This window comes from Lissotriton vulgaris, chromosome 1_1 (genome assembly GCF_964263255.1).
Source record: "Lissotriton vulgaris chromosome 1_1, aLisVul1.2, whole genome shotgun sequence".
Lineage (NCBI taxonomy): Eukaryota > Metazoa > Chordata > Amphibia > Caudata > Salamandridae > Lissotriton > Lissotriton vulgaris.
This window is the reverse complement of record NC_141685.1, coordinates 1,519,707,510-1,519,733,161: the sequence shown is the minus strand read 5'-3', so window position 1 is coordinate 1,519,733,161 and position 25,652 is coordinate 1,519,707,510.

The following is a 25,652-nucleotide window of genomic DNA, read 5'->3' as shown; positions in this document are numbered from 1 at the left end:
TTTGTACTTTTTACGCACCATAGACTTTGCATTGGAAAGTGCGTGCACTTTGAACACTGCACCCGAGTCCGGTGGGCCTTTCCCGACTTAATCATTGCTAGTCTCGAATAGCTCCAGCGATTCCCAAGGCCCTAGGCCTGTTCCCTTTCCTATTGGTATCTCTTATACCACTTTCTTAGTATATGGTTTAGGTGGCCCCTAGGGCTCATCCATATTGTGCAACTTTTGTGTATTTTAAACTGTCTTGTGATTTAACGCTTGTGCTTCTGTGCTCATAAAGAGTGCAGGGGATTTTATAGTTAATAAATCAATATATATTTTTAATATATATCTGTGTGGTGTCCCTTTCATTTGGTATTCAAGGGGGTTGTGTATGGTATAACAGCTGGCTTCACATGCCTTTCAGAGTTTAGCCTAAGACTGCTTTGTCCACGTTACCACTAGGATAACTGGTCTACAAGGTTGAATTACAACCATCATCATAAGGGTTGCTTGGCATGGTACAAAGTGATCACTAAGAATTAGTGAGCATTATATACCAGGCCAACTTCTCACATTGGTGAGCAGAGGATTGGGATCTGAGCTTGCTGTTTATTTACCATTACAATCTTTGAGATTATCATTTGAAAGATCATACAGGTACCTGCTAGGTACATATAAAACAAGACTAGTATACTTAAGTTCTACTGAACTTAGTTGTTGTAGAGCAAAGGGAGTAGCACACCCTAGCTACAACTACTAGATAGGTTTAGTAGGTAAACACCAGTGTAGGTAGATTGCAACACATCCACCCACACTAGAGCAATGTCTGGAGCAGAGGGTTCCACTGGGAACATCCCTGTTGAGAGTGACCCTCCAAGGGCACCATCCAAATTTGCTATTTTTTCCTTTAAGGAATTAAGACAGCTTTGTGTCTTAAGGGGTCTGAAGACAGGGCCTTCCCCTACTACAGACCACCTAAGAGAGCTCTTAGACCAGTCTGAGACTCTAAAGCCCTCTAAGGCAAACCTCACAGGGAATGCTGAAGGAGGCCATCCTTCAGAGGATGACACTGTAGACACCCCTATCATCCTGGTAGATGAGGAAGCCTCCACCACTGGAGCTCCTCAAGTAGATGAGGAGGAAGAGGAAGAGGAAGAAGAGGAGGAGGTGGAAAGCAGTGAGTCAGATGATGACAGAAATAGTCAGGTGCTGGTCAGTAGGCTGAACCAGGCTAACTTAAGTGTGTTTGGGACTGAGGCAAGGCTGACCTTGCCCAGCCACCCAAATGGACTTAACCAGGGGCATAGGAGGAGGAGGAATCACTCAGGTGAATCCAATACCTCCCATGTCTCTAGAGGCTCTCATGGACACTCCAGAAGGGAGATGACTAGCCCTCAGAGAAGGGAACATGAGGCCAAAATGAGAGAGGCTGAGCTTAGGATCCAGAGACAAGAGTTAGAGGTTGCCCTGGCCCAAGAGAAATTTGCTAGAGCAAGCCAGCCTAGAGAGAGTGGGGTAATAGAACCCACTGGTGGCAGCAATATCCACAAGGATAAAGACAGGTCTTTTGATAACAGAAACCTGAGTAAGATTGTGCCCCCCTACAAAGCTGGGGATGATATCCATAAATGGATTACTGCAATGGAGAGAGCCTACAGAGTACAGCAGATCCCTCAGGAGCAGTGGGCAGCAATCTTGTGGCTCTCCTTTGAAGGTAGAGGCCGAGACAGACTCCTCACAGTAAGTGATGGGGATTCTAGAAACTACCTAGTCCTGAAGAGTGCTCTGATTGATGGGTTAGGCTTAACCACTGAACAGTACAGGTTAATGTTCAGAGATACCCAGAAGACACAGACTCGGGACTGGTCTGAATTTGTTGAATGTGCCACTAAGGCTCTGGAGGGCTGGTTGCTGGGAAGCAAGGTTACTGACTATACAGGATTGTATAATTTAATTATGAGAGAACAAATCTTAAGTAATTGTCAAAATCAGCTTCTACATCAGCACCTGGTTGACTCTGATCTGACCTCCCCACAAGAATTGGGTAGGAGGGCAGACAAATGGGTCAGAACCAGGATCAGGCCTAAGAACCAGGGTGGTGACCAAAAGAAAGAGACTACCAAGCCTCAAGAGAAGGGTGGGGATAAAAGTAAGGAAAAGACTTCCCCAGGGCCCCAAAACTCCAAGAATGGGGGTGGGTCCCAAGACACTTCTACAACCCAGAAAAAGCCTTATTGGCATACCTGTAAACAGGTTGGGCATTACAAAACAGATAGCTGTTGTCCCAAGAATGGCAATAAAGAGAATATACCTCCAGGTAAGGCTCCAACACCTCCTGTCACTGTTAGCAGTGGTCCCCCAGGTGGTGGGAGCACCCCCAAGAATTTGGGTGGGTTTACTTGTGGAGGACAGGTGGACTCTGGCCTATCCAGGTCCCCTAACTCAGATACTCTTGTCTATGAGACTGGCATGGGGTTTGCCAATTTCACTGCTTGCCCTAACACTTTGAGCAAGTATAGACAGGAGCCCCTCATCAATGGTTTGAAAGTTGAGGCCTTCAGAGACACAGGGGCTAGCATCACCATGGTGGCTGAATGTCTAGTCCCTTCAAGGCAACTTTTACCTGATGCCAGATATCAGGTGACAAACATTGATGGCATAGAAACCAATCATCCCATGGCAGTAGTCAATCTTAGCTGGGGAGGTGTCACTGGCCCAAAGAGAGTGGCAGTGTCAGCACACTTGCCTGTAGATTGCCTACTGGGCAATGATTTGGAAATCTCAGCCTGGGCTGAGGTTGAACAGCAAACCCATTCTAAAATGGTAAATCTCCATGGAAAGGTTAGTGGGGCTGTGATGGCCACAGCCCCAATCCAAGATGTAATTCCTGAAAAGGTTGGGAGGGCTGAGCAAACCTCAGCCCCATCTTTAGCTAACTTCCCTCCTGAAAAGAGTAGCAGGGCTGTACTGGTAACAGCCCATACCCAAACTGAGTCTCCTCCTGAAAAGGTTGGAGGGGCTGTGATGGCCACAGCCCAAACTCAAACAGATACATGGGTAGTGAAGCCTGAAATGATGGATCACTCCACCCAAACTGAGAGCATGGAGGAGGAAGAGAGATCTCCCCCTCACCAGACTTTAGGAAAGGATCAGCCTCCTCAGGGAACTGATCTTACCCCTGATGAAGGAACTGTCCCAGAGGTTGTTAGGCCTGGCCTGACAGAGCCGCTGATGGCAGTGGACCCTTCTCAGGAGGGACCCAGTCTGGAGCAGGTAACCTGCCCCTCTCTACCTTGCCTTACTCAGCCTAGGGCTGCAGAGGACAAGAAGGACAGTGAGACCCAAAGGGCCCCCTGTCAAATAAAGCACCCCCATCAACAGATTAGGGGCACCGAAACTAGTAGCCCTAGTGAGGTGAAAACTTTAAAAACTCCTGAGGGATCCCCCTTAAAAGTAGTTAGGGACCTCCCCCAGATGGATATTGTTGGGCACAGCCAAACCTGGGACCAAAAGGCCCCAAACCTGACCTGTCCCTCCAGTAAGCCAAACAGAGGGACCCAGCCTCCAGCTTTAGGTAGCCAGAGGTTGACCCTGAGAGCAAAGTGCAACTCAGTCAAAGAAAGAAAGGCACACATGGTGGAGAGTGATTGGAGGAAGCTGAGTCCTACAGAGGAATCTCACTTCAGTACTCCATCTCAACACCAGCCTTTGACTTTGCAAAGACACACCACAGGTAGAGATTCCCTATGGTGAAGACCCTCAGATACCCTTAGGGTGAGGGATTGCTTAGTGGACCATGAAACAGGGGGTTACCAAGCCAGAGCTGGTACTTCCTTATATGGCCACGTAGGCAATATAGGCTTACCTGGTCAAGGATAGCCTTATCTCCTTTCGTTTGGGGGGGGTTATGTAGGAAGGTGGATATCTGACTATGGTTACCCCCAAACTTTTTGCCTGCTGTTTAGCTGGTTTTTGACATAGTTGGCCTGGGATCCTGCTATTCAGGGCCCCAGGCTGATTGCTCTCTCCTTAAAATGGACTCCATGTACCCTAGGTGCATAACATAATTGGAACTGGTTCACCTTATAGGCCCCTGTAACAGTGTACCCTAGGTACCCAGGGCATAGGTGCATCCAAGGCCTACCAGGGGCTGCAGCACGTATTGTGCCACCCCTGGCCTGGCCTCCAGATTTGACACAACTGGCTGATCACTCAGCTGGGGTAAGTTGGTGTAATCACCTCTTACTTAGATATAGTATCCCTATATCTAACCTTAAACTGGACACATGTTAACCTGTAAGCCATTCCTATGGAAGGCCCCTGCAATCCTGGGGGCAGAGTGCGTGGTTACATGTGAGATGGTGCTCTAGCATGAGCTGAGCCTGTCTGCAGCTGTCGGGAACCACTCCCTAATCTGTTCTGGGATATTGCCATACCATATACTCTTAAGTGCATTATAATCCTCGCGGTTATATGCTATCTTTGGTTTGGCTTTATCAAAACATGTCGAGTAAGGTGTCATACGAATTGGAATACTATCCCCTCGACAGTTCTGTCGACGGGGATAGCATTCCACCCTTCTAGAGGGACACGACATGTGTGTAGCCTTAACCCCGGTTAAAGTTAACCAGAGCCTCAGCATCACAAAATGGATGCTGCCACCCCAGAAAGGGTTTTGTGTATTGGGTAGGACAGGGCTGAATAGAAACAGACATGACCGGGGCACACAAGGTGTCCCCGTGCATAAGCCAGTCCAAACCGGTCCTGGGACTTTCCAGACCCAGGCCTGGCGAGGAGCTGGACAAAGGAAAGGGGGTGTAACCGCCCCCCTTCCTGGTTCCTCCCAGAGGAGGGACCTAGTAGGTGATCCACCCCTCAGATTGGGAATAAGAGTGGGAGCAGTGCCATTGCACAGCAGATCATCCTGAATCAACTTAAAACTAAGAAGACGACTGGACTTCGACATTCTGCTGCTCAGAAGACTGAAGAAGAATCTCACTTGTGGCCTAGGAGTGGCCACCCTGTGAACACAGGTACCAACCAGCAACTCGACGTCTGCTTCGCCGCCGCCTCCCGCCGGAGCCCGAGCCCAGAGCCCGATAAGAACCAGACTCCCAGACCTCTCAGAGCCCGATCCACAGTCCCTGCAAAGAAGGGACCCGTGGAGGCACCGAGTGACGTGGGACCGGACCTCTTGGAAGACACTCGAAAAGCTGACTGCGCAGCTTCTGAGGCATCCTCGACGTTGTGCTTTGGGGACTGAGAACCCCCACCACCGAGCAGCCCTTGCACTGAAGATCAGCCCTCCAGCATCTCCACTATCGTGGGGCCCTTTTGCATTGTGCCACTCGACGCGCCATCCCGGCCACTAGCCACGTGGTCAGCGGCCATCTTGGCGACGAAACCAACGATTTACACAGCAGGTCTGGTTGCTCCAGACCTACCCAAGCTCCTGCCAAAAGGAGCACTCGCTCTGACCTTGCTGGTCCGAGTGTTAAGCATCTTTCAACTTCTGCGTGGCTTGCATTTGCCAAGGCCTGTTTGCTCCGATCAGGTCGCCGACACCGCCAACAGCGAGAAGCCTGCGTGGGACAGCTCGTGACCGACTCCTGGACGTCCTCAATCCCGGGTGTCCACGTGGCTGCAGAGAGAAGCTACCCGACAACGCCTGTTTGCACCCAACATCGCCTGGTTCCAATCTGGTTCCACGGTAGTCACTGGCTAGTGACTTTGAACACTGTCCCCTCTGCTTTCAGGTCTTCACAACTACAGATCCACCCTTGGATCCACCGGAACTCTTCACATCGAGCCGCCTGCAGCATCTTCAGCTCCAAGCACCATCGACCAGCGTGACGAAACCCGACACTACTTCGACCCTGTGCACCCGCTTCCTGTGGGTGAGGTAACTCAGCTCCGCCGGTGCTCCTGCACTGGTACACGTCTCAAGGGCCTGTGTCTTAAGTTTCAGCTCCCTAGGTCACTCGGAAGGTTCCTAACTTTCTAACTTTGTACTTTTTACGCACCATAGACTTTGCATTGGAAAGTGCGTGCACTTTGAACACAGCACCCGAGTCCCGTGGGCCTTTCCCGACTTAATCATTGCTAGTCTCGAATAGCTCCAGCGATTCCCAAGGCCCTAGGCCTGTTCCCTTTCCTATTGGTATCTCTTATACCACTTTCTTAGTATATGGCTTAGGTGGCCCCTAGGGCTCATCCATATTGTGCAACTTTTGTGTATTTTAAACTGTCTTGTGATTTAACGCTTGTGCTTCTGTGCTCATAAAGAGTCCAGGGGATTTTATAGTTAATAAATCAATATATATTTTCAATATATATCTGTGTGGTGTCCCTTTCATTTGGTATTCAAGGGGGTTGTGTATGGTATAACAGCTGGCTTCACATGCCTTTCAGAGTTTAGCCTAAGACTGCTTTGTCCACGTTACCACTAGGATAACTGGTCTACAAGGTTGAATTACAACCATCATCATAAGGGTTGCTTGGCATGGTACAAAGTGATCACTAAGAATTAGTGAGCATTATATACCAGGCCAACTTCTCACACTGTTCTTGCCATGAAGAAGCTCTGCCCGAAGAGGAGGACCTGGGAAAGCTGCATGGAGGACTACTGCCTCTAATCCTGAGAGACTGGCCTGTGGTGGGTGCCTTGCTGCAAGAAGCAGAGCAGAAGAAGACTGAAAGAGACTTTAATTCAACTTGTGCATTTTTTAACAATCTCCAAGGGCTTGCTGGTGAACTTGCCCCCTGAACTGCGCCCCAGGAACAGTGGGCGCTACCCCTCCCAGAAGGAGGAACTGCTGATGGAGTTGCCTGTCCTGCAGTGCCCACAAAGAGAAGCTGAGTGCTCCGTGCAAGCGCGCACCCTAAAGAATCTGTGCACCCCTGGTCCTGCCGAGCAAAGTGACCTGTGACCTGGCCAAGAGCTGCAGCCGCAAAGTAAAGTCCAGCCCCGCCTGGTCCAAGCACTGCATCTGCCGCCCAAAACTGAGCCGTAGCCCAAGCAGCAAGAAAGGTCCAAACACTGCGACCCTGTGGCCCCCGAGACGGAGAGTGCACCGTAAGGAAGGATGTCTGCCTGGTTCGCTTCCCCGCCGTGAGCCTGCTGAAGTGCACCCCGCCGCACTGAGAATCACCATCCAACACGTACCCCCTTCAGCCGGGAGCGGACTCTGCCTCTACGAGTCTGTGCCCCACGGAACAACGCTGCCCTGAGGAGAAGCGACCCTGTGGCCCCCGAGCTGCAGATCCCCCCAGGAAGGCACCATGACGTGGGACGTCCAGCAGAGAGCCGTCCGCCCCAAACCTGCAAATGAAATCAAGGTACTGAGCGGCCAAAGCCCAGAGCTGGGAGGGGTGCGAGTCTCACTGCCAACCACGACTCGCCCCACCTCGCTCTGCCAAAATCTGCCCCAAGTGTGCCTGACTGTACCCTGCGCTCCGGACTGCTGTGTCCGTGCGGCGCGTGTGCTGAGAACGCACCAGGATACGAGTCGTACGAGTTAGTTTGGTTCGCTTGCGGTGTACGCGTCTCACGCGAGATGCGTGAGATTTAGTACGGTCGTCGCCGGTGATCGTACGGAGCGCACAGGAGCGCTCCAGAGGGCCCAGACCTTTCACAAACAGTGCATTAACCCTGAAGGTAGTGCCTGAAGACCAGTGGAGTTGTTTTAGTGGCCTTCAACCCTTTTTGCAAGACTGAACCTTGCAATACTAAGAACTGTGGCAAGACTGAACCTTGCAATACTAAGAACTGTGGCAAAACTGAACATTGCAATACTAATATATATGGCATATTGCGAGTAACTGGAGTTGTAAAACCTACATTCAAAACCTGCTTATGAGTATATATATGGCATTTTAAAAGTAATTGGAACCCTTCCCAAAGTATAAAGATTGTATTTGAGGCCTGTTTGAACACTTCTACATAAAGAGTATATTTTTATAAATACAGTCTTGTGTAATTGTGTGGTGGGTTGGAGATTTACTGCGTAAGACACTGCAAATGCTTAACTACATGTGCTCCAGAGATTAGCCTAGACTGCTTGTGCCACACTACCTAGAGGGTGAGCAGGGGTTATTTCCTGAGAGTAATCCTTTGCCCTGACTTAGAGGAGAGGGTCCCTGCTTGTCGCAAGTACCTACCTGCGCCAACCAGAGACCCCCAATTCTAACAATCCTCTATTTTTATTACCCTGTTTTTTCTGGTATTAGGACTGCTAACCAGTGCTAAAGTGTTTGTGCTCTCTCCCTTAAACATGGTACAATTGGTTTGTGCTCAATTGGCATGTTTAATTTGCTAATATGTCTCGAGCAGTAGAAATACATGTAGCCCCGGCCTGTGAATTAAATGCTAAAATTGGACCTGCAGCACTAATTGTGCCACCTACCTAAGTAGCTCTTTAACCATGTCTCAGGCCTGCCACGTCAGAGCCTGTGTGTGAAAATTATACCGCTATGTCGACCTGGCAAAATAAACCTTTTGCCAGGCCCAAACCTTCCCTTTCTATACATATATGTCACCCCTAAAGTAGGCCCTGGATAACCCAGAGGGCAGGGTGCAATGTATTTAAAATTCAGGACATGTATTTTTTTAATTTTACATGTCATAGTAGTGGAAAAACTCTTAAATTTATTTTTCACTACGGCAAGGGCTATCTCTCCCATTGGATAACGCTGGTGTTACTGTATTACATTTTAGAAGTGTCATTTCCAATTAGGCGGAAAGAAACACCTCAAGTCTGTTGTCTCTGGAATCACAATTTAAAATCCAAACTTACTGAGAATTCAGATTTTAAATTACAATTCTGATAATTCCCCTTTTAGACAGTTGGCATATTTGTGTTTTAGCCATTTAGTGCCTGTAACCTGTTTCTTACCACATGACTAGGTGTAGTTGGCAGTTGGGCTTTGTGTATTCCTCTTGAAAAACAGACACACAATGGGAGATTAGGTGTGTCTTAATGGACCATCTCTGGCAGGATGGGAAATAGGAGCTGGGCACAGCCTCACTTACGCATAAATCAGTTGTGTCCTATCCACAAACAAAGGGCTGCATACCCCCCTTTAGTGAGCCTAGAGCCTGGGCAGGAAGGGAGGACCCATGTGCACTTCAAAGTCATTTCTTTGAAGTCTCTCCCACTTCAGAGGTGCCACTGGTTATGGACATTGGACTTCAGGAACCGCCACTTTAGTATACTTCTGGGCCTTTGGATACCCTGCCAGGAAAGATTGCTGTGCTGCTGAATGACTGCCACTCTGCTGGACTGCACTCTTCTAGACTCCTGCTTTACTGGGCTGATATGCTGCCTGCTGCCTTCTTTCCTGGGTAAAAAGGACTGAATCTGCATTTCGTGATACCAGAACCCAAAGTGACTCCACTGGCTAGCTGGCTAGCCCCCTAATCTGAAACCTCAGGGACTTAACACACTTCCAACTCCTGCACCCGGACTCTATCATCTGTGAGTCTCCTCTGACAAGTGGTGCCACCCCAGTCCTGAGCCATCTAGAGTAGGCCTAAGGTGCTTGCCTGTGGAACTGACACATCTATGTTGAGTGACCCATTCCCTAGCAGAACCGACTCATCTCCTCAGCTGAGCGGGAAATGACTGAGCAGAACCAAGGCATCACTTCTGTAGTGTGTATTGGATCCGTCACAAAAGACTTGCATCACCGCTGGCTCCCGCAGACTGGGAATGGCACATTGATTTCAGAACAGAACCATCACCGGTAGACGCTTTTCCCGGCACAAGCTCTTCGCATCCCTCATTGATGACAGCCTCGATAACAATGCCAAAACTCTGCCTTGCAGCTTCACCGCTCATCAGAGACTGCGCCTCGTATCTTCAACACCGAACATTGCATCACAAGCCCCGTCAACAGGACCCTCGATGTTGGCACATCAGGACCTCATACTGCAGCCTCACCGCAATTCAGAACTAAGGCATAGCCTTGGCTGCTCAAAGAATCTTCGTCATGCATCCAAGCAATGCTCTGGAACCAGGATTTAAGGTACCACGTTCAGTGGGCCTAACTGTGTCCCTGTAGCTAGGCTGTACTCCATCGTGATCAGTCTGAACTTGTGACTTTGTCCCGGTCCAGTACAAAAAGATAGCGCCAAACAGCACAAAGCACTATTGGGGATATATTTCACTATAAAATGAAAAAATATATATCTCTGGTTCTACTAATTGGATTCTTCTCATTTTGGTCTTGTTTTATGTATTCAAGTCAGATCTATTATTCTAACTTGGTCTGGATTAATTTTGTGTGCTGTTTTTACTCCTTTACTGTTTGACATGTTACACAAATGACTTTACATATTGCCTCTAAATTAAGCCTGAGTGCTTAGTGCCAAGCTTCCAGAGGATGAGTATGGGTTGATTCCTCAGGTCTCCGTGCAGCGTCTCCGTAGGTAGCAAGGCGGGCGGTATGGTTTGATGACTGTGTGACTACAACCAAAACCCCCCATGGTCTCCATGGGGTAAGACAGAATCTAGTCTTTAATTTCATTACCTTTCACAGAAGGCTGAAAGGTTATCATTCCGTAAGTACACGGCATGGTTGTTTTATGACCCAGAGACGGATGCACCTTAGCGCGTGCATACCCCTTGGGTCTTCACAGAGGTCCTGAAGAAAACCTAGTAATATTTCATAGAGGTTGAAACATGTGGACCACCACTTCACATTTTTAGATACCTTAGGTCAATTTAACTTGTATAGGTATAACAATCTGCTTTTAATCTTATCTTATTACTCCATATTAATGTTACAGGAGTAATAAAGACATTTTTAACTCAGCATCTCACTCACTTGCACTAACGTCGCAAAAAATACCTGCTCCGCTGTAATCAGACGTTGAAGCACACCCGACTGGCATTCGGCTGCTCGGGAGGGACCCCAATGATGAAGCATGTCACCAACCAGGTTGGTGAGTGAGGGGTCTTCTTAAAAATTAATCATTTTTCCTTATTGTTCTCCTTTCCTTTGTATCTAGAATTTTCTCTTCTGGGTGCACACCTTCATTTGTTTATTATATTGATTTAGGGTTTGCCTGCCCTTTACCCTGACAAGGACTGTGGATGCTGCTTGACTTGGGATCATACCCCAGACAACCATCAACCCAATTCCAAACACCTCCCCAGAGGAGCTTGGAGACCAGTGCCTATAGGCCTTGAAAGAAATTGGTGGGAGCATATATGGATAAATTTAAAGGAAGAGGGGAGTACAATCATTTTACACAGTGACATTGTATGCATCAGATTAAGGCCCAGGTTCCAACGTTAGCTTGGGTACATCATAGTATTGGGACAATATTCAGACCCAACAATTTGTTGATCTCTAGTCCTAGATATGGCCAGATTAAAAATCACGTTACACAAAAGGGGGGTTTTAACCCAATAAAGTCACTGGGACCCGGGTGCTATATGGTATATAGAAAGAGAGGTCCCAGTAAGTGGTATCAAAAGTACACAGGAAAAATTACTATATACATAAAAAATAAAGAATAAGAGGAAAGCAAATTAACACACTGTTATTTAATCACAACGTGTTTTTAAGCTGCATATATTATTCTGGCAACACAATTGCTTAAGTGCCCCGGGAAGAGGAGGGTGGGATGGGGTGTTTGTGTGAGAAAGGAGGGATGTCCACAATCGGTCATAGTGCAGGAAAATACATCAAAGCATGAAAAACGCATGAAAACAACATCAATCTGGCTTCAGAGCACTGAGCCAGTATACAAAAGTAGAGCAGCTAATACTCTGCTAATTTACAGGACACCATGCTACCGACGCTAATGTTAAGAATCTAAATGTTGGTTGCGCCGGCTGGTGTGGGGTTGTATCCGTCGACGTTTCGTCCCCAAAGCGAAAAGGTAGGTAGACCTGAAACCTTAAGGTGGGGTCTTCATCAGGACAACGAGGATCAAGGGGGGCGAGTGATTCTGTGAAAATGAAGTGAAATAAGTCTGAAGGTAATGGCATATCAAATTAATTAAAACCGCGCTGAGGGCTCAAACTGATACCTTAAAACACACTGATTATTTACCATAGATAGTTGGGCCGTCCGGCACCAACGAGGGACTGGAGAATGTAGAACAACCTGTATAAACAGGGCGAGATTGTACTTCAGGCCAAGTCAGTGAAATTAATGGTGAGCTTGCCTGGTTGGAGCGTGGACAATCACTCACTTATTATTAGGTTATCAAGCTCCTTAGAGTGAAATTCAGTCAGATGCCGTCATGATCATCTCAGTACTACAGAGGGTAAATAAACAAAGGCGTATGAAATGCAACTAATACGATAACACTTGTAGGGGAAGTGGGGAATAGGTGCTCATCTACTCAGTCCTTTGCAGTGAAGTGAGAAATGTTTAAGCTATATACAAGAAAAGATAGAAGATAGCATACGTGCCTTGAAGCGATAATTCACGGTAAGCCTAAAATAATGATGTAAATGCTCTGTAGGCGTTTGTATAGAGTTCATATATTATCTTGAGAATGCTGTATAGTACAAGAACACTAGAATTAATCATACCTCTAAGCCGGTTCTACTTCTGTCCCGGCCAGATTGTTGTATCCCTTATTATGTGTGCTCATATTCGGTAAATGAGCATCAGTTAGTTATGACATTACAGGGTGCCCAGAGGCGTAAGCCAGGTCTACAATGGTGTCTAAAGCAATTAATAACTAGCTTTTACTGATATAATATATATATGACTAAACAGTGCGAACGTTCACCCCAAGACTAAGTCAATAGAATCCCCAGTCCATTATATATCTGGTGGACAAAAAGGAACTGTGTCACAATCCGGCGAAAGTGACCCCAAAACTAATAAAGTTAACACTAATATTAGGCTGAAAGAGGGTATATAGCATGCCCAGTTGCTGTAACAGAGCTATATCTTACCTGACACTCACTCTGATCCGCGTTGTGTTGTTGGATAAACATTGAGAGGGCATTAGTATTGCCCTGCAAATTCACTGCAAATAATTCAAAATGCTTAGTAATGTAATGTAATGTAATGTAATGTAATGTATGTGTCTTGTAAAGCGCACTGCTGCCCTGAGGCGTCCTGGCGCTGTAGACCGCTGGGGAACCCGTCCTGGCTATCCCTGTGAGATGGTCCCTACTGGGTATCTCCAAGGTGAAACCAGGCATCCCCGGCGAATGTGGGGGGCCGTTGTAGAGATGAGGCAAGCTAATGCCCAGAGTTGCTGAGTGTGATCACTGGTTAGAGTAGGCACCGAGGCGAGAATTATCGAATCCGCTGACCCTGGTCCACGACCCTGCCGCGTCGGGAATTGAACCCTGGTCCCGGGCCGTTCTCTGCTTCCGGGTCTGCCGCCTCTAACCAGTGAGCCACACCACTCCACTCGTAATCTGTCACTGGTTACAGCGTGATAGTACGTGCCACCAAGAGCACCTCGATCTGACCTACCGAGTACGGGTGCCTTTCCGCATTCCCATCCAGCTCCAAATACGGCCGTAGCGTGTATAAGGATACAGGAAACAGGAAATAATATAGTAAATGCTCAAACACCAGTAAGCCTATTCGGCTCTAAATGGTCTCGGGATCCACCATATTGGAATTCCATGCCATTTGGGACGGGAAGAACAGCATCACTCACATCGTAGTGTATGAAGGAAGTATACTGCGGACCTGATAAATGGCAAATGTTGGCCGCCATGTTTGAATATTCTTGTGTAGTATCTAATCTATGCTATACCAAATTATAATCCATGGTTAATAAATAATAAGAAGGTACTTGCCCTAGTTATTGCGAACATTCTGATGTGTGTATCAATTACATGTTGTTAAAACATAGAAAATCATATAGTCAGCTATATGAGCCGATATATAAATATTTTGAGCCGATATAGGAATGGACTGGGATCTACAGATGGAAGGGAAGTTTCCCCGAGACAGATCAAATTGAAAGGTAGCATAGACTGAAAGTCAGTTAGATTACAGCAGTTATTAGGAATACAATTGGGATATACATATTTATGTTTGCAGGGGCAGTAAACTGAGATAAGTCAATGAGAGCTAGAATATTACTGAAGTGGGTATATACAACGATGAGCATCAGACATAGTCAGTCTGTGACGTAAAAGTAGGGGGATGGAGAAAGATATCCAAACCGATCATGCATTCCGTAGGATATGATACTGCGTCACGTCCCCCAATAAAATGAAAAATAAATTACAGCATATTGTATACATGTTCTTATGAGAAGATGGGTATCAAAACATCATGATCAGGCATTTATTTAGTGCATTAGGTATTGCCACTCTGAGAGATAGACAGCTCAAAGATGCAACACCTACCAAACTTAAACTCCTGCTACTCCTGATCTCTTCGCCCTGCTTGTCTGCTGCAATGCCCGTGCCTGTGCTCCATACAGGAACCTGATCAGGACCTGTGAACATCCAAGACACCTGAAGAAATATCCCTTGAAGTGAATGAGTCACGTCCCAGCATTTGCAGGCACCACAACTAAGCTGACAGGTCTGAAGACTCAGCAACAGAGGTGGTGGTTCTCCACATCATTCGAGGCCTGCCCTGCCCTGCCAGTATCCCATGTCAAAGCCGCAGGAACCGAACACCTGTGCAATGCGTTGACTTGCAGTTGCAAAGGCTTGCTGGCTTTCTTCCAACAAGATCTTCAGACTCCAAGTATCCCGAACCTCAAGCATCTACAGTGACCAGAATCTCCAACCACACTGTATTACTTGCACGATGGGCCTAGTTCTTTGGTAGCTGCTCGAGGTCCTCTTGCGACTCCAGTGCCTCCGGCCTGTGGGTCCTGTTGAGGGTCACATTTGAATTCTTTTGGGCTCCCCTAATTGCTTGGGGCCTTCCCTGACTTCCCTGCTTGTGGTGAGTCTCCTGGTCTTTGCTGGTCTGACACTGCACCTTCTCCTATGCCTTCGTTGGTTGCAGTTGCAAAGCCTTGTTGGTGCGCACGCCGGACATCGACCCCTCAACTCTCGCCACTCGATGCAGGACAGCTCGTGTACATAGCATAGACTCTGTCCCCTCTGCTTACAGGGTTCTCCACATTTTGAATCCACCTTTGGATTCCACCGTACACTTTCACCTTCTCCAGCAGCGGCATCTTTCTGAAGTCTCCCATTGACTTTGACAGCGGTTTTTTATGCCACTTAACACCTATGCACTCAGCTCCCCTGGGGCAGGTATTCTGGTTCCTAAGGAATCCACGGGAGGAGTGGCTCTACAAATTTCTGTCTTCCATGGTGCTTCTTCAGGGTCCACTGGGAAAGGTCCTCTTTCTTAAAAATTGCAACCGCGACTTACATATTGATTAGTACGGAGAATGTGATCTTGTTCCTACACTGCACACAACATCTGTGGGGCTCCAAGATGCTCACCTTGGCACTTCTACATCCTCTGACTATCGTCTTGACCCGAGTTGTGGTTCGCATGCCCCTATTTTATTATATGGTCTGGTTTCGACCTGGGGACCACTGTATTCTGTGCTACTTAACTGTTTCTTTTGAAAAGTATTGTGTGCATTGGGTATATCTTGGCTAGGAGATATCTGTATGTGTTAGGGAGTGACTTGTAATAAATACATCTTTTTGGAAATACACTGTGTGGCTCTTTTTTACTTAATCTATACCTATAAGATTGTGTTCTGGTAACACAAGCTGCTGAACACTCCTTCTAGACTAAGCTTGAAGGCTGCTCTCCACAGCAACCACTTAGATAGCTTTCTAAGGTTATCAAACACCACTAAAACTGCCATAAGGGTTTCCTGGATCAGTGCAAGGTGTCCACGTGCATAAGTGTACATCGTATACTGAGCTAGCCTATCACAGATGCCAAATGCATGTTGGGCCACAGCAACAGCCACTGAAGTGCAATTCAACAGGTGCATGGTCAGAAAGACCTCTTAGAAGAATTTGGGCCCCAGCTACTAAATCTAAACCGTCAGTTGGCATAAACAAATCATCAAGTCTGGAACTGCATTTGTGGGATGTCAAAGAATGGGTAAAGTTGACATCATGTAGGTCCCGCGTTCACCACATGTATGTGAGCCCCATGGAGGCTACCCACTTACGAAACAGTGAAAGCCTGTCCTCTCTCTAACAAAGCATTGGAGCATTCACTCATTGTGATTTGAGGTAAACCACGAAGGGCCTTCAGAGTGATACTGATCAGGTTGAGAGGGATATAAACATCATTTAGTACCCACAGGATCCCCTCCAAGGTCGCCTCCAAGACCATAAATCTGTCCTGCCCATCTATGTGAGTCTTAGAGTGAAAGCCAGTGCTCTCTCTAACAAAGCATTAAAGTCCTCACTCATTGTGACTTGAAGTAACCAAGTAAGGACCTGCGCATGATACCGATCGGGTTGGGAGGGATAAAAACATCATTTAATACCCACAGGATCCCCTCCAAGGTCCCCTCCAACACCAAAAATCTACAATGTCCATCTATGTGAGTTTTAGACACACCTAGTTGGAAAGATCTGTGGAGCAGTAATGCTGCCCATCTAAAGCTCTGTTGAAACCCGAGTGGACTTATCTTGTACCCGCGCCTTCCCAAAAATTGGCCACCTGGAACACAAGAGGTGAGTTTCCTACAGTACGAGAACATCGGGGTCGTGTCTTTTAGTAGAGAGCATTGGAATTCCAAGTCGTTATTTTAACCCTTCTATGAATGTCTGTTATTATTTATGGTGGGGTGGTTCCCAAAGTACAGTGTTGTGCAGTTTCTGTATACCAGAGCTAACCGTGAAACAAGCAAAACAAACAAAACATTAACTCTGTTAGTGAGATTGTGGGTGCAACACCCACACTCCCTCCCCAGTGAATCTGTCAACCATTCACCAACACTGGGGAGGGGCATACAGAACCCTCTGATGCTTTGCACCAGAGAGATTTCTTTATTTTATTTTTAGCTCTGGCTGCTGGGGAAGAGCTTCTAGAGCAGCCTGATACTTTTTTTTATAATGATGATCAGTGCGCAGGGCACGTGATGCCTTTACTGCAAAGTAAAAATGTAAAATAATTTGTTTATTTCCACTACAATGGTGCTCGGGCATATATCTCAGCCCCCTGGGCACTGATTGCTTTCGGAGGTATTTAGTTAGAAAGGAATCTCCCCTTTCCAATGGTATCTCTGCCCAGTGAATACATGCTTGGGGATTGCCACTGGAAAGCAATCCCCGAGCAGGGATTCGCACCAGGGATTCAGTGGAATGGCCCTTTAGGCAAGCGCTTGTTCTTCCCCTGCCCCCTTAAAAATGTCAGTCTTTCCAGGGAAAAATTTAAAAAAATATATAGGAATGGGGCTGCCCACCATGGGCAAGGCCCTGCCCCCAGCCTAAAAATGGGTCAATGGTGGCTGGAGCAGCCAAGATGGCGGACGTGTCATAATGAAGTTCCAAGGTCCTCTCTGTCATCTGGTCGCATCCAGTATCTGTGCCTGAACTGTTCCATGCTGGCCTGTTCTCTGCCCTGTAGAGACCCTGTGTGGCTGTTTCAGAGCTGTTGGGTGCAGCCTGGGCCATGTTTGTTACTGGCAGCAACTCAGGAGTAGATCCGCGATGCACAAGATGGCACCCGGGAGTGGGCAACAGGTCTCATCCTGCCTGTCCTGCTGGTGCATCTCTTGCTGGACAAGTGTGTTGAGGCCCGTGCAGTCTGCCGCGTTTGACTCTGTGACCGTATGACGCTGCCGCATTGCTGTGTGCTACCGCCCTAAAACTTTCCCTCTGTGGTGTGGGTGGAGGATGAGCAGTGCTGATACCCTGTTATTCATAGGAGCTGCTGCAGGCCGCCTCTTGCTAATATGAGCCCCTCTGAGGAATGAGGAAGGCCAGGACCTCGTGGGCAGGTTGGGAGTCTGACGCACTCCACCACTAGGACCTCTCTTTTCTCCCCGACATATGTGTCATTGCCGGCTGTGACGATGGTAATAAAATTCTTCTTTTACACCGCTCCCCCAATGATTTGGTGACATACTGGTGGTACAGTCTGTGAGGTGCCAAGGCTTGGCGGGATCAGACCTTTGGCTATGGACTGATGAGTGGCTCATGGTCATTGTGCCTGCCACTTTTAGTGTTGCTACTTATTTCGGGGCCTACACTTGCTGGTTGTGGAAGGATGCCTTAACTCTGGACCCCATTGATGGATATACGCTTGACTGTCTTCACTGACATTAAACACTGTTCTGCACATGGGGCCTGGCTAACTGCTTGTGCTGCCTCACTGAGGCCTGGAGATTGGGAGGAAGTGGGTTGGGGGGCCATCTGCATATGTGCCTTTCCTTGCACTGAGGCCATCTAGTTGGAGATTGCTGTCCCAGCTAATATACCTGTGTTCTGGCTGCTCGTGCTTCCCTCTGTCATCTGGGTAAGTGGGCCTACCCAAAGTGACCAGGCCTGGGCCCGGGGGGATGATCTTGTGACCTGTGGGTAGCAACTGGTGCCTGTGCCACCTGTGATCCTGCTTGAGGGCCATCTTCCATCGTCTCCCACTGCGTAGAGAGGTAGCCCGATGCTAAGCGCCATCTGTGATGAGAATGGAAAAGAATAAGGCCCCATCAACGGGGGCACAATCCAGGATTGATAAATTTAGTACAAACTCCTCAGACTCTACTAGGCAGCAGGTTGCTATGGTACAGACCCCACTGGGTCCCACAGCTACAGACATGGCCCAAATCCTACAAACGAACCCGACCTCATGTGAGGCCCTCGAATCCAAAATTGGAGAGGTTGGAAAAGATGTTGTGCTCCTTCGACAAGGCCTCCATAATGTGGTCAGAAGGGTTACAGAGGTAGGGGGCATGTATCCATCATGGAGGATGACTTGACTGTCATCAAACCATAAGTTACCAAATTACTATCTACTGTCCATGTCCTTGAAATCAGAGCAGAGGATGCTGAAAATTGCTCCAGATGCAGCAATTTGCAGCTTATGGGACAACCCACCCGGAAACCTTTGTGGAAGACTGGATCAAGTCTTGGATTCCTGAGGGTTGGTGATCAAGCGGTACATAGGGCCCTGACACAGAAGTTCCCTCCAGGGATGCCCTCTCATTGCAAAAATACTTACATTTCGGGACCAAGATGCAGTCTTCCGACAGGCACGTGCAAAGTTCGAAATCCACTTCCAATGTGCTCACATCATGATCTTCCTGGACTTTACAAAAGTCACCCCAAATCAGTGCAAATCCTTCGACGCCATCAAACTGAACCTAAGAGCAACGTCAGTCAAAAACACACTGCTCTTCCCGGCGCAGCTGAAGGTGATTCACAGATCTTGCGCCTACTTATTCAATGTTCCGGAGAAGGCATGGGAATGGGGAACGGACCAGAAGTCCCTTTACTGCTATGTATCCCCAGCCCTGGTGCTGAGGGGGATCGGGGAACACCAGCCTGAACAATGCCCATTACTAGAGCCACAGACACCCTGAACTCAGGAGGTGGGGGAGGTGGAGCGAGCGCTCCCCTGACTATTCTAATACCGACATCATGTTTAAGTAAGGTAGCCCCTGCATATGAGGAGGTCCACCTCGAATACCCAGTTATGTGCATAATTTGTATTTGTTTTGTTGTGTGGGAGTTAATGACAGATACTTCTGGGGTGGAAGTGTGGGATGGGGTTGCTGTTGATGGGGGAGTTTTGGGGTTTTTGTTGCACATGTTTTGTATTGCTTATTTTGTAATGCTTACCTGCTTTACACTGAATGCTCGGTTCTGAGAGGCAGACCCCTCTGTCCTCTCTCAAATCCACACAGGCTTGCACTCCCACACTTCAAGGGCACTCCGTGTCCTTCCTTGCCCAGGTTTGGACACAATTGTGTTTTTTATTTGGGTAGCGATTCTTCTTCACAAGCATTTTCTCTTAGTGGTCACTAAGGTCATTCACGATTCTCAAGGCTGATTTGTGTGGGTAACAGGGACACTGGAACAGAAACCCTACAATATTCTCAGTATGTATATCCCTCCCCACCTGCAAAAGCAAACCGTCAGAGACCTCACCGAGACATTTTAACTGCACTGCAATATGGGGCACTGCTCATCAGGGGGGACTTGAATGCCACTCAAACTCTGAAATTGATGCCATTGGCCCCCCCTTCATGTGGCTATAGGGATTTGTCCACCGGCCTCGTATTGTGGATGGACTGAGACTGTGCGATGCATGGTGGGCCTGGCATCTGCAGTGAACGGGCATACACCTATTCCTCTGCCTCCACGAAGTAACTTTCACGTATCAGCCTTATGCTCCTCCCAGCTACAGATATGTTGTCTACCTCTACTGTTAGAGTATTGGCCTGTGGCATCTCTTGACACCCATGAAGAGTGGAGCAGATGGAGTCTCCTTATAAGCTCCCCTACCTAGCATCCACAAATGTTCCCATTTTTAATTCTAGACAGGGGACCTAATATTAAAACTGTAATAGGATACCCTGAGACCAGTTTTTACTTTTTATGCACTATTTATCACCCTTGATTTCAAACTGTATGTTGTATTGTTTTCACCTCCCTATTGCTCCACCTCCAGTGTTGGGTAAACATGGAGATGTGTTAGCAGCCCTATGATGAAGCATGACACAGCTTGCTGTGTGTGAGGGCAGTTTTAAAATGTGGTGCCTTCCCCACTCATCGACAATTATTATCACTATATTCTTTATCCCTCTTCTTTTTGTGATTGAAGTCTGAGCGGGAGGTCGAAGAGGGACCTGATCCTCTCACCCCTCTGTCCTAGTATGTTCCTTCTGTGGCATCTCTGACGATGGTTCCATGTTGCTCCATTACAGGACACTGCACAGGTACAGGAGACCTATTTGAAGGCTCAGCACTTGGCTCCTAAAGGAGGATAAATGTCTAGACCACTTGTCAGAGGAGCTCTGCGTCTAATGCGACACAAATTAAGACACTCCATAGGGTGAATACCCTGTGGGCAGCCAGCAAAGCTACAATTTTTAACGAGGCCAAGACCTACCTTACAGGGGCCATTGCAGAAAAGTGATAGAACTAGAGGCTCGCATCCTATGACTGTAGGCTGTGGTGGCATCCAACACTTCGAGCCCATGACCCTACAACTGGAAATAGATTACACCACTCTTCACAATCTTTCCTTCTATGAGTCCCGCCAGTGTTGGAGAGCATCACTTCATTGCGTGTATAAACATGGAAATAAGATCAATACACTCCCATCTCTTGCTGGCCACGCCCCCTCCCACGTCACTTACTACCACTATAAACTCATGTGTCAATACCGGAAGCGCAGCGGACGAGCGCAGTGGGCACGCCGATTGCGCGCCGAAGGCGCGCTTAAGGCAAGCTCGTCTGCGCTCGTCCGCGACGAGGACGCGCCTAGCGCCACTCACTCTGCCCAATCCAGCCCTCAATCCCCCTGCTACACCCGGGATGCACTGCTCAATCTACGAGGGTATGCGCACGAAGGTAAGCTCTCCTTTGAAGAGACTGCTTCTCCCTTAACTGACTTCACCTACAAGGGCTTAATCGTAGGAGGCCTCTTGAATGTCAGATCTCTACCGAAGCATGCCACTGAAATCAATCTCCTTATAGATTCACACCAGCTAGATGTACTTTTTCTAACTGAGACCTGGACACATGCCAATTGTGAGACCGACTTAGCATCTGCCTGTCCTCTTAACTTCAACATTCTACATCTCCCCAGACCCAAAGGCCGTGGCGGCGGAGTTGGCGTCATCTTCCGAGCCGCTTGGCAAATAAACACCATTGACATAGATCCTGTACCTGGAATCGAGCTCCTTGGTCTGACTATAAACTGCCACCCAGGAGTCACCTTTACGGTGATTATCTGTTACAGACCGCCAGGGGCATTTTCCCTCCCGCAACAGCAAGCTCTCCTTACGATCATCACAAACATGGCAACCTCCCATAACAATCTTATTATTCTTGGAGATTTCAATCTCTGGCCAAACGGCAGCCTGGATACAGGCTTAGACAACATTCTGCTGTCTTGTGACAGCGTAGGTCTTCACCAACTGATAAAGGACCCCACCCACTCCGCAGGCAATCGTCTTGGGCTCATTTTTTCGAGTCCTGATTTTACTCAAGTAGGCGATATTCTGCCCATGAGCTGGACGGACCACTCGCTCATCAAACTCTACATCACCAACGCCAAAATAAGAAAGCCCAAGAATTACTCTCCACCACAATTCTCTTATCGAAACTGGAAAGCTCTAGAAAAACTCAGCACCTCCACCAAAGTCTTTGAGGTGCAGGATAGTTTCTCTCCTACCAGCTCGGTGGAAAACAATTACAGATCCCTCAGCTCGAGAATTACATCTATCACGGACTCGGCTGCCCCTTTAAAACACTGCAAACCCAAAGGTAGAGCACCTGCTCCCTGGTACAATGACTCCCTGAAATCCCTCAAATCTGCCTGTAAACAGGCTGAGAGAAAGTGGAGACACGGATACTGTGACAACAACAAAGCCCTCTGGAAAAACTCACTCCATGATTACAAATCTGCCATTGCAGAGAGTAAATCTAAATACTACTGCTCCACTATAGCTAACGCTGCTAACAGCCCAAAAAGTATATTTCAGATCCTCGATAATATTATTCATCCTGACTGCGTCAAGAACTCCATTCCCCCATCTCAGACCCTCTGTGACAATCTTGCTCAGTTCTTTACTGACAAAATCGAGACCATCATCAACAACCTGGCAACGCCCCCGTCACATAACCACCCTACCCCCCCCCGGAGTCGGCCCCACCAACTCTGATTCCCCGAGGTCAGCATGCCCTCCTATGAATAGTCTCCTGGCCTTCCCCCTGATCTCTCAAGTAGAATTTGAGAAATTGGCAATGGGCATCACCTCGGGATCTCCCCTTGACCCTTTGCCCCCGAAAATCTGGAAAGCTTGCGGGCACGAGTTATTCCACACCCTGCGGATGATCTGCAATCAATCTCTCAGCTGTGGTTTCGTCCCCACCCCCTGGAAGCAAGCGCTTATCACCCCGCTACTTAAGAAACCTACGCTGAATCCAGAATGCTTGTCCAATTTCCGCCCCATATCACTTCTGCCATTTCCGGTGAAGGTGCTTGAACGTTGGGTCAGCAATTGCCTCTCAACCCACCTCGAGCAGAACCACGTTCTTGACGAATTCCAATTTGGTTTTCGCCCAGCCCATGGCACTGAAACTGCAGTGCTCACTGCCATGGAAGAGCTTCGAATGCGTGCAGACAGGGGCCAAGCCGTGGCCTTGATTTTATTAGACCTGTCTGCCGCATTCGATACTGTCAATCATGGGATCCTGCTTGAGAGGCTGAGAGAGGCAGGGGTCGATGGTACGGCCCTGCTCTGGTTTCACTCCTATCTCAGTGACAGAAAACAGGCTGTATCCCTTCCCCCTTTCCAATCGGTCTTCTCCCCTGTCCCTCACGGTGTCCCCCAGGGCTCCTCCATCAGTCCGATTCTTTTTAATGTTTACTTGAAACCACTGGTCGTTTTAATTAAATCGCACAATATGACCACAGTAAACTATGCGGACGATACCCAGCTCCTTTTCTCTTGGGAGGGTGAAGATTCCATCTCTTTTGAAGCCTTCCATAACTGCCTAAGAGACACCGCAGGCTGGTTGCACCGGAACTCCCTCCAGTTTAACTCCTCGAAAACCGAGGTTCTGTTCTGTCCCGCGAGCCACATATCCCGCCCTCTGCCTGCTGAGTTCTGGCCCCCGGAAAACTCCAACAACCGGCTACCTGTTACCAGTGTTCGCAATTTGGGCATCATGCTAAATCACCAACTGAGCATGGAAACGCAGGTTTCAAGAACAGTCGCCACCTGCTCAGCCCTTATGCGCTCACTGCGCAAAATCCTGCCTCTATTACCATCTTCAGCCCGAGCATTGATAGTCAGGTGCACTATTCTTAGTCGCCTTGACTATTGTAATGCTCTCCTGTTTGAATCCCCTGCGACACTGCTGGACAGACTCCAACGAGTTCAGTCGGCAGCAGCCAAACTGGCTCTTGGTTGGACCAGGAGATCCTCGGCCACCGCTGCCTTGGCCGAGCTGCACTGGCTTCCTTTGAAGCAACGCATTGCCTTCAAAGCCCTTTGCTTGGTCTTCAAGGCACTATACGGTGCAGGACCTAGACCTCTACAACGTCTGTTCTCGTGGTACATCCCCACCAGAACACTTAGGTCCGCAACCGCCTGCCTTGTGAAAGTACCCAGATGCAAGAAAGCCAGGATTGGGGGAAGATCCTTCAGAGTGGCTGCGGCCAAGCTCTGGAACAGTCTGCCTGCCGATATTCGCCAAATCCCTCACCTCCTACCCTTCAGGAAGCGAATCAAAACATGGCTCTTCCCCCACTCCTCTAAGCCCGCTCGCCCATAGTTCACCTCCCCCGCCCAATAACCCAGGAGTAGCTACCAGCGCCAGGATACCTGCCAGGTGACAGCCGCGCTCTACAAATGTTTTAAATAAATAAATAAATAATCGATTGGCTTTCAGAGGTACTGGCCCCTACTTTACTCCCTCGATTACTGATACCACTTGGTCCCAGATCACTGACCCAGAGGCCACTGTGAATGCCTTTGGATACCATTATCAAACACCTACGACCAACGTGTGACCTTAAACGGACCCTTTTGCCTGATATAACACCTACCTTCCTTACTAACGCGCAGCAGGTAGCCTTGGACTTCCCCACCACACCCTCCTTTATGCTCTTGCTGTTGAACCCCTGGCCCGTATTATTTACTGTGATGCTGTGCTAAGCAGCTGAAGATGAATCGCATCACTCGAGGATCAGATTGCCGTTCACACAAATGGCATCCTTCTTTTCCTAGGTAATCTGTCCCCATAAGCCCCAGGTGTACTAGAAATCCTGTGACTCTTTAGAGAGGCTTTAGAACTGCAAATGAACCTGTGTGAACTGCTCCTGGTCCCTATACGCAGACACAGGACCATGTATAATAGGCAAACAGAAATACCATCATGCTGCCTCAGGTACAAATATCTAGAGGTCCATGTTTCCACCGTGCTCAAGCTCTCACGCAGCATTAACCGCGATCCTCTCTTTCGAAATACCAAAACCAACCTCCCTGCCTGGTCTAAATTGCCCCTTCATATATACTGGGGAGAATAGGCTTAGTGAAGATGATGCTGCTTCTGCGCTTTCTGTACACGTAGCAAAACTTTCCACTGCAGGTTAATTTTTTCCTCATATTTCTTAGTTTCAGCTAACTCAGGTTTGGAGGTTTTCCCGCCACAGTTTCCTCGATAGAAAGGCACATTATGATTAGCCCAGTGGAAATATTGGCTGGTCTCCCTCTGACAGCCAGTTGTGCCTATGACCCTGTCAAAGTGGGAGGAAAATTCTGGCGGAGATGGCTTACCTCGGACAGACTATCATTCATACACCTACCAGTATCTAGATTAAGCAGGCGGACAATCTAGTAGGCATGCTGAGAAACCGTCGGAAAAGTGATGACAAGACCAGATTGGCTAAGGTCTAAATCAGGCCCCATGACTCTTCTTTTCAGACAAAAAAAATCCTGACCTTTTTGCCTTTTCAAGTGTAGCACAAAGTATGATCTGTGCAGTAACTGGTTGAAACTGGTAGGTGATATCAAAGCTTTTAAAGTTGCCGTCTTCTGGAGAACAGAA